General features: G+C 45.2%; 1 protein-coding gene across 5 annotated transcripts in view; it reads right to left on the bottom strand.

Moving 5' to 3' along the window:
• Positions 1–14532, bottom strand: part of AGK (acylglycerol kinase) — a 98157-nt gene that overhangs the window by 69837 nt on the left and 13788 nt on the right. The window contains exons 5-7 of one of the 5 annotated variants that reach the window (XM_081038167.1): positions 4544–4591; positions 4195–4439; positions 3716–3793 (exon numbers count right to left, since the gene is read on the bottom strand). The gene's annotated coding sequence lies outside the window, so the exon portion shown is untranslated. Of the gene's footprint in view, positions 1–3453; positions 3857–4178; positions 4440–4543; positions 4592–14532 lie in introns of those variants that run through there. The other 4 variants (XM_081038166.1, XM_081038169.1, XM_081038170.1 and 1 more) reach the window with 4 other exon arrangements.

Below are 14532 nucleotides of genomic sequence, written 5' to 3'. Positions count from 1 at the left end.
AGTCCTGAAAGACATGCAAAGTACAAAGAAGCATCTCGAGTCACCTATAAAAGTATCACATTTTTTAAATGCTCATATGCCCTGATGACAGACATCAAATGACACAGACACTTTCACACTCCTTCCTACAGGGAAAATAAATTAGCACAACTTTACTACAAAACAAAGGGACAACATATATCCTTTCTCTGTCTGTTTTCTTCATAGCACTTACCATTTCATGATCCTCACCTGCTAATTGGTTTATCATCTCATCTCGCCGGAATGTAAATTCTATGAGAGTTAAGAACTTGGGCTGATCTGGTCACTGCTGTATCCCCAGTGCCTAAACTTCCTTATGAAGGCTTCCATGTCAGTAAAACTTAAATATGTATGCCTTTCTCCTATTAATCTCTCTTTGTCAGTTTAATTTCCAGACAGACCCAGCCAGGGACCCTAAGAGGGTTACAGAAAACTTTTTTCCTCCCCTACATAAAATTTTTCTTCACTAAGAACTTTTGTTGATATGGAAAAAACTCAAAATACAATGTTAAGTAAAATCAACAGGATAAAAAGCCGTATGTAATTGGTATTGTCCCAATTATGTCCAACTATAAGTATAAATGGAAAAAAATACCAATAGAAACACAAAAATTTAAGTAGTTCCCTTTTGGTTGTGAAATAATGGGTGACATTCATTTCAGTTTTGAAATTTTCTAAGTTTTCTAAATGTATTTTCTAAGTTTTTTAAAATGAATATAATTTTCTAAACAGATAAATTACGTAAATTAAAAAATTGTATGACCATTTGTGCTTGCAGTAAATAGATCAAGAAAAAAAAGCTGCTTGCACTAAAGGTTCTCCTTCTTTTATTGCTCCCTTTAACTACAGACTCTCTTCTTGACCTAACTTTAATCAGGCTCCTTTGAGTCTCTGCTGGACTCGGCCCAGCCTTGGGCTTCCCTCTACCTTATCAAATCCAGTAAGAAGAATCCTGCTAAGTTAGTTTAGCAAACCACCCCACCCTGGGTATCTGACCACCCTGGATAGCTCACCACAGTGGCCTGACTTCAGCAAGAATTCTGTTGAGTCATTCTAGCCAGAATCCCCCTTATCCCTGATATTTTCTCTAGGTAACTGTCCATTCACTGAGTCCCGCTCTACCTGCTTCTTGGCTATAAATCCCCACTGGTCCTTGGTGATATTGGGAGTTGAGTCCAATCTCCCTCCCCCACTCCAAGATGCCCACGCAGTGGTCTCTACATTCACAGAGATGCCTCCAGCACCCCCCCCCCTTACCATTCTTTAACAAGTGTCACTACATTTTTTAACACCACTATTGGTTAAAATTCCTCTCAAGGCAAGAAATATCCTTATCACCAGCAACAATGAGGCCAGCAGTGCCAGGGAGCACAGCTTCCCATGAATTGGGGGGCACCGTCCAGGCTGGTACATATAATGGAACCCAAAGGCACATCTGCGAATTAAAACGCCTCTCCATCTGGCCCCAAAAGCACTCATTCATTCACCAGGCCCTTCATAAACACCTGTATGCTAGGCTCTGTACTGGGTACTAGGCAGGGAAGAACAAGGCTCTAGTCTCAAGTGCTCACAATGGTTAAGCCCACAAGGATAATATAATTACACAATTTGTGACTGCAACACAGTGGGAAGAATGTTGAGGGGTAAGCCAGAAGCTCTGAGTCCACAAGAATGGACCTCACACAGACTGGAGGTGACACGGTGGTGCAGGGTCAGGGAAGTTGTCATGCAGGGTGTCATGCGGGGTCTCTGGTCCTGCTCCCCACATAAGAATGTAGGATATGGTGAGGCCAAAAAGGAACACCCACGGTCCCATAGATGGGGTGGTCATACCACTGTATTCTCACTGGCGGCTGGGTTGGAGACACAGGAAGCAGGAGCCACAATCCGCGATCCACAACCCGCCATCCGCTTCTCTGCCAACCAACCTCACTTACTAACTGCAATCCGCTGTGCTAGCTGCAATCCCCGCCTCTCTGCAATCCCGCTTACCATTCGCTACTAGCGTAGCAATAGCAGTTATATTGTGGCCAGTGGCTCACAGGTTACAGCTGACGGCCAACTAGCCACAGCTGATGGCCATCCAATCACAGTTGATGGCCATTTACTACCCGAGTGAGCACCTTTCCACGTGAGGCCAAGAGCCTGAAAACCGCACTCCTGGCTCTGTCCCCACAGAAGTCTTCCCAGAAGGCATGACAGTTACACCGAGTCTTCAAGAAAGAGGAGTTAAAGGAGTTAAGAGACTGACGTGTACAAAGGTACAAAAGATACCAAAGTGTGTTCAGGAAAACACAGGTAGGTAGTCAAGTATAGAAAACAGGGTAAGTACGGGAGAGTACCAAGAACAAGACCTCCAACGCTATGGTGAAAATTGTGTAAAATACAATCTTGAGCATTACTCCTGAGATTCTGATTTGATCTGGCTGGGCTGTCATTTTCATTTTTAACAAGTACTCCCATGCTTGTAATGAAGGTCAGGCATCACACTACACTTTGAGAAACAGTGGTTTGGCGATAAAGGATGGGGAAGGTGGGGGAAGTTCAGAAAAGATCAAGAAGGACCTTGAATCCATGCAAATGGACTTTGGATATTATGTTGAAGGTGATGAAAACCTTGAACGGATTTAAGCAAGTGAGTGATGATTATATTTGAACTACAGAAAGATCACTTTGTAGCAGAATGGAAAATGGATTGAAGCTGAGCTTAAAGCTAAAGAGAGCCAGGAGGAAGTTATGACCATAATCTCTAGGAAGAAAGGAGCAACAGAGATGGGAGGATGGATTTGGGAGCTCTTTACAAAATAGAAGTTGGCAGCACTTGGTGATCAATCGGAGAAGGTGAAAGAGGAGGAACCAAGCCAGGTTTGTACTTGGATGACTGACTGGATAACGATCTCACTCATTAGATTTGGAATGTCGGTTTGTGGGAAAAGACAGTGCAGTTTAGGAGGTACAAAGTTTGAGACGACTGTAGGGCCTCCAAATAGAAATGGTCAGTGAATGTCTGGATTTAGCAGTTTGAAGCTAGGAGAAATTGTCTGGGCAAAAGATACAGATTGGGGACTGATTTAGATTTGGCTGTAGGAGGTCATTGGTGTGTAGGGGGTCAAGTCTAAGGGCAAAGAAAATCCCCTGAGGTAGAAAGGGAGACGAATGCCAATCAGCACGAGAGCAACCTCCGAGTCCATACATCTGTTTAAAGGCCATCAATGACCCAGGGGAATTCATTTTGTCACCAATGAAGGATTCATCTATTATAAAACTATTGTGGAAAGATGCGGGCCACCGAGTATACTGCAAAGCGCACCAGTACCAAGGTCTGAGGCCTAGAGGCTCATCCTAGCTGTGTCTCTTCCTGGCAGGGAGGGTCTCGGTAGGTCATTTAACCTTTGCCTCTGTTTCCTCCTTAGTAAAATGCGGATACACCACCTGCTGGGATGAGCTCAGGAGGCTGCAAGGAACAGATCCGGTGAGGCTGTGAATGCACTGTGTCAGTGTTTCCGTAGGCGTCTGACTTGTCACCACAACAGGCAACGTATTAGCGAACCGCGTACATCCCTTGCACAGAAGTCCTCCTCTCCCCCAATCTCAGTGAGTCTAAATGTTATATGTTCCCAGGACCATCTCTCTTCTGCAAAGCAGTTTGGCCCCCGAAGAACTGCCACAGTGTCATTGAATCCGCCGTCCTCACCTGCAAGGAGGGGGCTTTCTCACGAGACCGTGCACCCGTCCGGGGCGGGTTCCGAGGCTGCCCCCCAGCACACAGCACCTAGGGAACAAAACACCTTGGAATGAATGAACCCACCCATCAGACCCCAGGCGCCCGTTCTGCAAACGGCGGCGCTGACACCCCACCGTACAAAGTGCGTAAGGGTCACGCAAGTCAGCGACAGGGGTGGGACCAGAACCCAGGACCGCGACCCCCGCGGTGACAAGCACCCGCCATCCGCACGGAGTCCGCCCCACCACCCGCGCTGGGCCCTGGCGCCGCCGCCCGCACCCGCCGCCCCGCCGCCGGGCCCCCGACGCCGGGTCCCCACGGCCCCCCGCCGAGCACCACTCCCGCGCCTCCGCGTGGCGCCCTGCGCCCCCCGCCGGCGCCCATTCCCGCCGCCCCGCGCTCCGCATCCCGCCGCGGGCGCCGCCGCACTCACCACCCGGGCCGCTCACCGCGCTGCCTTCCTGTGTGCTCCCTCAACTCCCCTCCGCGCAGTTACGGGAAACCGCGGCCGCCGCCTCGGGTTCCGCCCGCCGGCCTGCCCGGCCTGGTGGGTGCGGGCTGCCAGGGCCGCCCCCGGCGGGCTGCCTCCGTTTTTCGTTCACTCCTGCACGTGTTCATCCATCCCGTCATCCATCCAGCAATCGCGCGACGACAGTATATGGAAAGCCTCCCAAGGCAGACACTGTTGTAGCCCCTGGCCCCCAATCAGAAAATAACTCCATGAACAGGGCAGTTTTAGATGGTGACACAACCGCGAAGAAAATGAGCAGGGAGTGGGGGTCGGGAAGAAGTACTTACATGGGGCAAAATTGGGCCTCGCGGAGTAAGGGGCAATGAACCTGAGACCTGAAAGGCGGGGAAGAAAGGGTCAAGCAAAGATCCAGGGGAAAAGGGAGCCTGGGGGAGGGAACAGCCAGTGCAAAACTCTAAAGGCTGAGAGTTTGGCAGGGCGGGGGTCAGTGTGGGCGAAGCAGAGGGAGACAAGGACTGAGTGGTAGTGATGAAGCTGGAGAGGTGGGTCAGGTAGGCCATGCTGGGAAGGAGTTCAGACATTATACCAAATGGGATAGGAGAATGCTGAGGGGATTCAGAACAATGTCATCTGGTTTACCTTTTAAACATCTCTCTGGCCACAATATAGGGAATGGATTGTAGAAAGCAAGAAAGCTCCAGAGAAGCCAGGTCCAATGCTGACCACCAGACAGCAGTTCCAATTCTCTGTCCTCCTCCCACCAGCCCTCCATCCCCAAATGGTATGGAGATGGTCATGCGGGGTGTCATGCGGGGTCTCTGGTCCCGCTCCCCACATAAGAACGCAGGACATGGTGAGGCCAAAAAGGAACACCCACGGAGCCATAGATAGAGGAGTCATACCACGATATTCTCGCTGGCAGCCGGGAGAGACACACGAATTAGGATCCACACGATCCACAATCCGTCGGATTACCACAGTGCGGTAGACAGCATAATGACACCCCCCTGCCCCAAAGATGTCCATCTTTTCATCCCTGGACCCTATTAGTACTTCACAGCTATGATTAAGTTAAGGCTTTTGAGAAAGGAAGTTTATCCTGCATTACCCAGATGGGTCCAATGTAATCACAGGGGTCCTTATAACAAGGAGACCACAGATGAGAGAGAGAGAAAAAGAGAGAGAGAGAACACTGCTGGCTTTGAAGATGAAGGAAGAAACCATAAAGCAAGAAATGAAAGTAGGATTTGGAGTGATGAAATGTTCTAAAATTGGTGGCGGTGATGACTGCAGAACACTGAATATACCCAAAACCATTGAATTACAAATTTTAAATGGGAGAATTGTATGGTATGTGAATTATATCTCAATGAAGCTGTGTTTGTTTGTTTTTAAAAGATAGATGGTCCCATTTTTTCTCTTCGATAGGATCATAGGTGTGCACAATACCTGAAACTGTTATAACCACTGTTCAGCCATGAAGGGAGGCAGCCTGGGGCAAACTTACAGAGGACAGGAGGGAAAAGATGGACAGGAGGGAAAAGATGGAAAGAAAAGATGGAAAGAATCTCAAAGGTCCTTGATGACATCATTGAGCCAAATGGTTATACTTTGCCTGCAGCTTGCTCAAACTTTGGACATCCTATCATGTGAAATGATAAAGTCCCTTACTGTTCAATTGAGTTGGAGTCAGATTTTTGTTCCTTGAAGTCAAGAGCACGACTTGGTAAACTACAAGGCACAGGCTATTGATGGATAGGAGACACAGTGAGGACAGTGCTTTAAAAAAGAAAATGTGGTTTTAAGGAGAGGGATGATGGGGAACAGGTGAAAACAGATGGCGGAACGGAGCTGTTTGACATCAATGGAATACTTAACCTTTTCTTGTTCCTAAAATCATTCTCCAGTTATTTTCCTAGACCCTGCACCTGTGCCATGCTTGTTTTCTATCAATTTATTAACAATAAAATAGAGGCAACACCTCAGAAAAATTGATATAACACTCATATCACCATAAATAGCCTCATATGTGGCCTCTCAGATGAAATCTGCTTGTGGGAATAGATGCTCCCAGTCAGAATTTCTATCACAGAAAATTATCTACAAATTCTTTTAACATTCACTTTGGTCTGTTTACTTCTTTTATGCACACAGATACTTCTTTAGACTACTCTGTTTCCCCAGAGAAAAAATATGGTGTTCTTATGGTATTTATGTTTAAAATCTCTTCCTTGTTGTGACCTTTTATATCTACTGCATCTACTACTATCAGATTGGACACATGTAAATGAGACCTTTCAATAAACCAGACGGATCCTAGGAGAGGAAATATCTTCCATATTATAACATGAGATCGGGGTAATAAAATGCCATCCACACTGTGAAAATTCTCCAGAATTCTAGTTCCTGGGTGAGGGACAGAGCAACCCAAACCTTTAGGAGAATAGTTTGTGAGTATAGAATAGAATAAAGATGACTGGCTCCTTGGTAGAAGAATATAAATGTAATTGGAGCAAAACAAGGCAAATATTGAACAAAAGGGGGGCATTTTGAAGCAGCACAGCAAAAGGAAACAAACACTGCACCCAGTCAGGTTCTTACCTCTTTTGGTAGACATTTGACCTTGGGCATTTATGGAGCCTTACTTGCTTTAATTGTGAAACGGAAATGCCTGGATGTAGGGGCCAGGTCAGAGTCTCTTTTCCACTTCTCGTTTCTGCACTTCTTTTGCACAGATTTAACTTTTGATCTTGGCCTCATTGCCCCAAATTGCCCAATATCCCAAACTTTAAAAAAATGATTAGCACAAATACTAAATCCCGCACTAATTGCGTATGTAATTGATGAGATTAAATTCTGAGACTTAAAATACGTGACGTTAGTGCTAAAGCTCTCGATGTATTCATTATATGCACGTGGTCTCTTATCTTGAACTTTAAGAAGCAGGCTCTAATCCTTCTGGGTTGAAACCAGGGCATGAAGCCCTGGGTGTCTTGCTTTGGTGGGGCAGTCAGCCTGAAAAATGCACCACTAGATGGCGCTGAAGATCCGGCCGTCGAAAGAGAACTGGGGATGAAATCGCACAGGCTCTTTTCCTCTGGGTTTGTTGGCTGGCACCAGGCTGTTATTGCCTTTATTATCGGGGCTGTCTTGGCTTGAATCTAATGCCAACAGTCCCTCTGCAGTGCTCAGCAGTTTGTAAAGAGGGTCTTGGGTCCAGCAATAGTATCTCCAGGGCCTTCTCACAAGACCATTAATGACCAGATCTTTCTGCCTCCTCCTTGCACCTTCCCTAAGTCCCCAAGTATGAGGCCTGTCCTCTGTTTCTTCAAACATTCATTCAAGCATCTATTGCATGCTCTTCGGTGTCAAGCATACAGCTAGGAGTGATGTGGTTTGAGAGATACAGGACTTGACCATCTTTTCCTTAGTCTACCATCAGTACCAAGCTTCGGTACCAAAACTCAGGGTAACTGCTCAGGCCCTGATCTCTGGGGCACAAGCTGCTGGCAGCTAAGCTGTGTTCCCAGGAGGGAGCAGAGGGGGATACTGTGGCTCTTATGTTTACAGCCAGCACATAATCCCTCTTTCCTCCAATACACATCATGTGCGTGAAGGTAACATGACTAGGCGTGTGACTTCCCTGCCCGGCCCACCCACATTATCAAACTATCCTTTAGACTTTCTTTTTCTCTTTAGTGCAGCTCTTGGTAGTTAACTCTCATACAAGGTAGTCTTTGGCTTTTTTTTCTTTTTAGATAAAAAGTGTGTTGGGAATACATGTATCATGGAATATTACTCAACAATCGAAAAATAAGTTACCAATGAAATGACATGGAAGAACTTTAAAAGCCTATTACAAAGTGAAAGAAGCCCAAGCTGAATGGCTACATGCCATACGATTCCAGCCATATGACACCTGGAATAGACAACGTTCTGGAAACAGTAAAAGGATTTGAGTTGCCAGTGGTTGGCGGGAAGGAGGAGATGAAGAAGGAGGAGAGGAAGGAGGAGAGGAAGAAGGAGATGAAGAGGTTGGCGGGAAGGAAGAGATGAGGTGGAACACAGGGGATTTTTAGGGCCGTGAAATCATTCTATAGAGTCTTGTAACCATGGATAGATGTCATTATAGATTTGTGTCCCTCAAAAGGTGTTGAAGTCCTAACCCCCGAATACCTCAGAATGTGTGCTTATTGGAAATAGGGTCTTTAATTAGTTAAAATGAGTTCATAATGAAATAGGACTGACCCTTCATCCAATATGGTTGGTGTCCTTAAAAGAGAAAGACACACAGGAAAGATGGAGCACGTGAAGACATAACACATAAGGGGAGGAAGGCTGTGACAACAGAGGCAGAGATTGAAGAGATGCTTCTATAAGCCAAAGTTGGCCAGCAAACACCTGAAGCTGGATGAGGCAAAGTAGTATCCTGACCTGCAGGTTTCCCGGGGAGCACGGCCCTGACGACACCTTGATTTCAGATTTCCAGCCTCCAGAACTGTGACAGAATAAATTTCTATCGTTTTAAGCCACCTAGTCTGTGGTACTTGCTCGTGGCAGCCCTAGGAAACTAATACAGCCTTCATTTTGCTTCACTCTCCTCCTAAGAGACCTTATCCATTCCCATAAATTTTAAAGCTATGTGTTTGCTGATGATTGGGTTTATACACTGAAATTGAGGGTTTATACACTAACGCTGTATTATGTGAATAGTGATTTCAACGCTACCCACTTGTCCAAGAAAAAAATATTTTTCCGTTTGACCCATTTGCACAAACCAGGCATTGGTTTCCACTAACCCAGAGAAGATATTGTTGGGGGGAGGGGAGATGGGAGTAGTGGCCACAACACAAAGAGAAAAAGAAGTGAATCCTGCCTTTGAGCTTCCAAACGTTCAGGAACAAGAGATATCCGAGTTTTGCAAAGATAACTTCTAATTGTTTATGCTTTGGCCTTATGCTGACTTTACAACTTAACCCTGAGGTCAGATGAGATCACTACTTCTCTAGCCTATACCTCATCTTTTAACTCCCAGGTGGTATAAATGACCACTGGCCACATCTGCTTGAATGTCCCACAAACATCTCAAATGAGAATGTCCAAAACTGAACTGTGTCTTTTCCTCTCTAACCGGCTTTTCCTCTAGGTCCACCTTCACCATGCTAATCCAAACCATTACAAGTCCCCTCATGCAATTCATTGGAAATAGCCTAATTGCAAATCCTGCTTTCACGTATGCCTCCATACAGCCCATTCTCCATACAAAAACAGTTGTGTCACAGCTATCCTGCTCCCCAAGGTCCTAGGAATCCTTACATCTTTATCAAGGCCTCCAGGGCCTGTGAAATCTAAGCCCTGCCTACCTCTCCTCTTTGCCTTCAGTTACGCTTCCCTCACTCACTGCATTCTAACCATCCTGGCTTCCTTCATTCTTCTTAAACATGCCAAACTCTTTCCCACGTAACTGCCTGCCCCTGGCAGAGGGAACAGCATATGTGAAGACGTTTACATGGCTAGCTTCTTCTCAGCCTTCAGATGTGAACTTCAAAACATCTCAAAGAAGACTTCCCTACTCCTTAGTCTACAGTTGGTACTTCACCCTTTTCTCCCATTGTGCCCCATTTTTTCCTTTAAGTACTTCTCAGGAATATGTATTCATTCATTCCTTTTCTTGTATTCATTCATTCATTCCCATTCCCCTGGGCCACCTAGATTATAAGCTCTTTGACAGGGACCTTGGCTGTCTTGTTCATCAACATATATTCACTATTGAGCATTGTTATGACTGAATTAAGTTCTCCTCAAATTCATATGTTGAAACCCTAATCCACAATGTGACTGTATTTGGAGACAGGGCCTTCTCTTAGCTCAAACTGCTATATACTAGGTAGCTTATAAACAACAGAAATTGACTTCTCACCATTCTGGAGGTTGGAAGTGTAAGACCAGGGTACCGGCATGGTTGGGTTCTGGGGAGAGCCCTCTTCTGGGCTGTAGACTGCTGACTTCTCATTGTCCTCACTTGGCAGAAAGAGAGCTAGTTCCCTGGTCTGTTCTTATAAGGGCACTAACCCCTTTCATGAGGGCCCCACCCTCGTGACCTAATCACCTCAAAAAGTCCCCCCTCCTAACACCATCACCTTGGGGATTAGCTTTCAACATATGAATTTGGGGGTGGGGGGACATCAACATTCAATCCATAACAGGACTTTAACGAGGTAATTAAGGTTAAATGAGGCCCTAGAAATTGAGCCCTAATCTAGTATGACTGGTGTCCTTAGAAGAAGAGGAGATTAGGACAGAGATATGTACGCACATGTAGGAAAGGCCACATGAGGACACAGGGAGAAGACAGCCGTCTGCAGGCTCAGGAGAAACCAACCCTGGGAGAAACCAACCCTGTCAGCACTTTGATTTTTTATTTCCAGCCTCCAGAACTCTGAGAAGATCAATTTCTGTTGTTTAAGACACCCAGTCTGTGGTACTGTGTTATGGTGGCGTTTGCAATGTAATAATACAGGCACACAGCTGGCACTCGATAAAGTGGAAGGGATAGATGAGTTATACAGTTAAAATGTCATAGTTGTGGTAAGTACTAGGAAGGATAAATAAAGGTTGCTGAGAATTAACAGTACATGATAGGGCTAGGGTAGAATTGCTTGGAGGGCTGATCTGTAGAAGGGATGTTTAGGTTCACACCTGAAGAACTGGTGGCAGAGTCAGGCAGAAGGGGTTGGAGGTCAGTAGAGAGCTTTCCAGACTCAGAGGGAACAGCGTGTGCAAAGGCTCTGAGGTGGAAAGGAGCACAGCGTGTCTTAGGATCTGAAAGGTGGAGCACAGAGAATGAGAGAGAGAGGTTCTAGAAGCGCCTGGTGAGGCAGGGCGGAGCCAGACGAGGCAGGGCATTTCAGGCCATGTTAGGTACAGGAATCACATGTGTGTAACAACAAGATCACTCCGGCTGAGTGTGGAGACTTTGTAAGACACGGTAGTGTAGGGTAGGATACGGTGGGACAAGAATAGATGTAGAGAGACCAGGGGTCCACAGGAAGCAAAGCGGGAAATTGTGGCTTGAACTAGGCTGATGGAAGCAGAGGTAAACAGGCAAAAAAGAAAAAGACAGGATCCTTGCCAGAAACTTGCTGTTTTTGAGCATGGAGAGCCACGTGGAAGGTAGAAATGGTAGTGAATGAGGGAAGGAATAAACAGGAAGATGGAGAAATAGAGCCTGGTTTAATAAAACGATAAAAATCTTAAGAAGGGAATTCTGAGAGGAGGTGGTCTACGAATTAGGGGGAAGATGAAAATCAGGATTTTCAATACTGTTGTTCTGATTATCTTACGAAATCCCCTTGGTAACATGGGAGCCCCAACACATATTGGTTCGCCATTGGAAACAATCATATTTTGCATTGATAGTTTTGGCTTTCAGCCCACCTTCATGTATGTTCAGATCTGATTTTTCTGCTGCTCAACAGATTGCACTCTTGGTTGCCTTTTAATTATTGAATTGCTGTTCTTTATCTGCATTCTTGACTAGTAACCTTATCATAACAATTGCCCAAGACTCAGAACTGAACTGTGTGCAATAAAAACCTACAATAATGAAAGTGCTTACATTAAATAAAAATTTCCTAACAAGTAGCAGAGCATTCTGGAATGGATTGTATGACTCACCGACCGTATGATTTATTTTAGAAGTGTTATCAGCTAAACAAAATATTTTGATCACAATAATCAATATCCAAACCTGTCCTGATACACTCCTTGCGGATCTTTGGAGTGAAATAGCCGCATGCAGAAATTATTAATCTATAAATAATATCCTAATTATCTGTTGGCATTTATGAGTACTGTTTTTAAAAATATTTGTTAGTGACTTTAATAGTTGTGGCATTTCTTTTCATTGTCCCATACCCGTATATATCTATAATTCCATGAATCTGTGTTATAAAGTCACTCAAATGGCCATACTGTGATATACAGTCTAGATTCTGCGTCTAGTTATTTTTAAAAAAGAATAAGAAAAAAGTCTCATAACACATTAAATAAAATCCCAATTTCATGACTTCAGAGTGTAGAATGGTTTCATGAATAGAGAGCTGGAGAGCTATGTTCCACATTCTATTCTTCCTTTATCATAACAGCAAAAAGGAACCACGTGGCAAGAGATTCGATCAGGCATTTTACAAAAGACAGGACCCAAATAGCCAATAATGATATGAAAAGGTACTCACCCTCCTGAGTAATAAGAGAAACACTCAAGTTGAAATAGAAATGAGATGCCTTAACAGAACGCCCATAATTAAAAGATGGATGACACCAGCCCTTGGCAAAGACGTGGAGCAATGGGACCACTCACACATTCCTGGAGGGAGTAAAACAGGTACAACCACAGTGGAAAACTGGTTGAAATATCCGCAGAAGATGAATGTGGACATAGCAGTGATTCTACTGATAAGGACATCATCGTATTAATTTTCGATTGCTGCAATAACAAAGTTCTACAAACTTCGTGGCTTACAGCAACAACTATATAATCTTCTGGTTCTGCAGCTCAGAAGTTTGAACGGGTCTCCTGGGCTAAAATCACAGTGTTAGTAAGGCTGTGTTCATTGATCATTGGACCACTTCAGCTTCTAGAGACCACCCACAGTCCGTGGACGAGTTCTCATATCACATCACTCTGACCTCCTCTGATGCCCCTCTCTTCCACATTGAAGGACCTCTGTGATTACACAGGGTCCAATCAAATCGTCCAGGATAATCTTCCTATTTTAAGTTCAGCCGATTAGCAAATGTACTTCCATTTGCTACCCTCACTCCCTTTTGCCATGACGTGCAACATATTCCTAGGTTCTAGGGAGAAGGGTGCAGACATCTTTGCAGACCATTCTTCTATCCCCAGGGCCAGCAGAAATGCATGAGCATCAGAGACATGCAGAAGGATGTGTAGAGCCCAAAGCTGGAAATAACCCAAATGTACATCAATGGCAGGATATATTGTTATATGTTGTATACTGCGGCATTAGTCATAAAACAGAATCCTTTATAGCAATGAAATAAATGAGTCATAGCTTCATGCTACAGCTTAAATGGACCTCACAAACATAATGGTAAACAAGAAGCCAGACACAAAAGAATTAATACGGCAAGATTCCATTTATATAAAGGTTACGAACAGGCAATTGTGTCAGTTACCTCAAAAAAGCTGGAGAGAGAAAAAAAATAACCCAAAAACCAAAATAGGCAAATGTGGGGCTAGACCTCAAGGTAGTGGCTACATTTCGGGAGAAAGAAGAATGGTGATGCCCGGGCGGAGGACTAGGGTTTCTGGATGCTTCTGGGTCATGTTCTTTGACTTGGGTCGTTACATGGGTGTGTCCACTTTATGAAAATTCATTGAACCGTACAGGTTAGATGTGTGCACTGTTCCTACCTGTGTTATGCTTCAATCAAAAGGTTTTTAGAGATGACATGCTTGTGGTACTGTTGTTCCTTATTCCATATTTTTACCTCTTGATCTCGTGTCACAGGGCTGCCCTGTGGAGAGGCCCACGTGACCGAGTTTGGAAGCAGATCTGCTGAGGCCTCAAACAGCCACACTGGTGAGCTTCCAAGGGGTCCTTTGAGCCTTCAGACGAGACAGCCACCGAGCTGGCACCTCGATGCACTAGCCAAACCACTCCCAGATTCCTGACCCACAGAAATCATGAGACAATAGATGTTTGCTCTTTTAAGTCACTAAGTTTTGCGGTAATTGGTTCCTCAGCAATGGATCCTAACACAGGAACCGCGTAGCACTGCTTCCCATTAGCTGGGATCTGTGGGAGAAGCTTGGCTTGTACAGGTCACACATCCACATGAAAATGTAAGTGTAGCGCTGATTAGAAAGTCAGCTCCTTGAAATCAGTCACCTGTCACAGAGGACAAGGGACAGGCTTAGTGTGCAGTCCACATCTGTTGCTCAAAGAGTAATACCTTCATTATAGAAGACAGAAAACTGAGCGTGTGTCAGAATAGTGATGTCTAGACATCCCGTAACAAATACTAGGTAGCTCGTGTTGGTCGAGATGCCCACACGCTCCAGATACGCAGTCCAAAGCACGGATTCCTTTCCTGCGAGACTGCAGACGTGCCTTCCTTTCCTTCAAGTACAGCAACTTATGGTGCCCAGATCCTTTTCAACCCCTGTGAGGGTTACTCAGGCTTTCCTCGCAGCAGCTGTTCTGAGGACCGCCTCCCAAGTGAATTCTGGGAAGTCACGCGTCCCCTCACCTGCTCCAAGCCTGGCCCCTTCAGTTATGTAACCAAG

The sequence above is a fragment of the Rhinolophus hipposideros genome (assembly GCF_964194185.1).
Source record: "Rhinolophus hipposideros genome assembly, chromosome: 25".
Lineage (NCBI taxonomy): Eukaryota > Metazoa > Chordata > Mammalia > Chiroptera > Rhinolophidae > Rhinolophus > Rhinolophus hipposideros.
The sequence above is the reverse complement of the archived record's forward strand: the minus strand, read 5'-3'. Positions and strand labels throughout refer to the sequence as shown.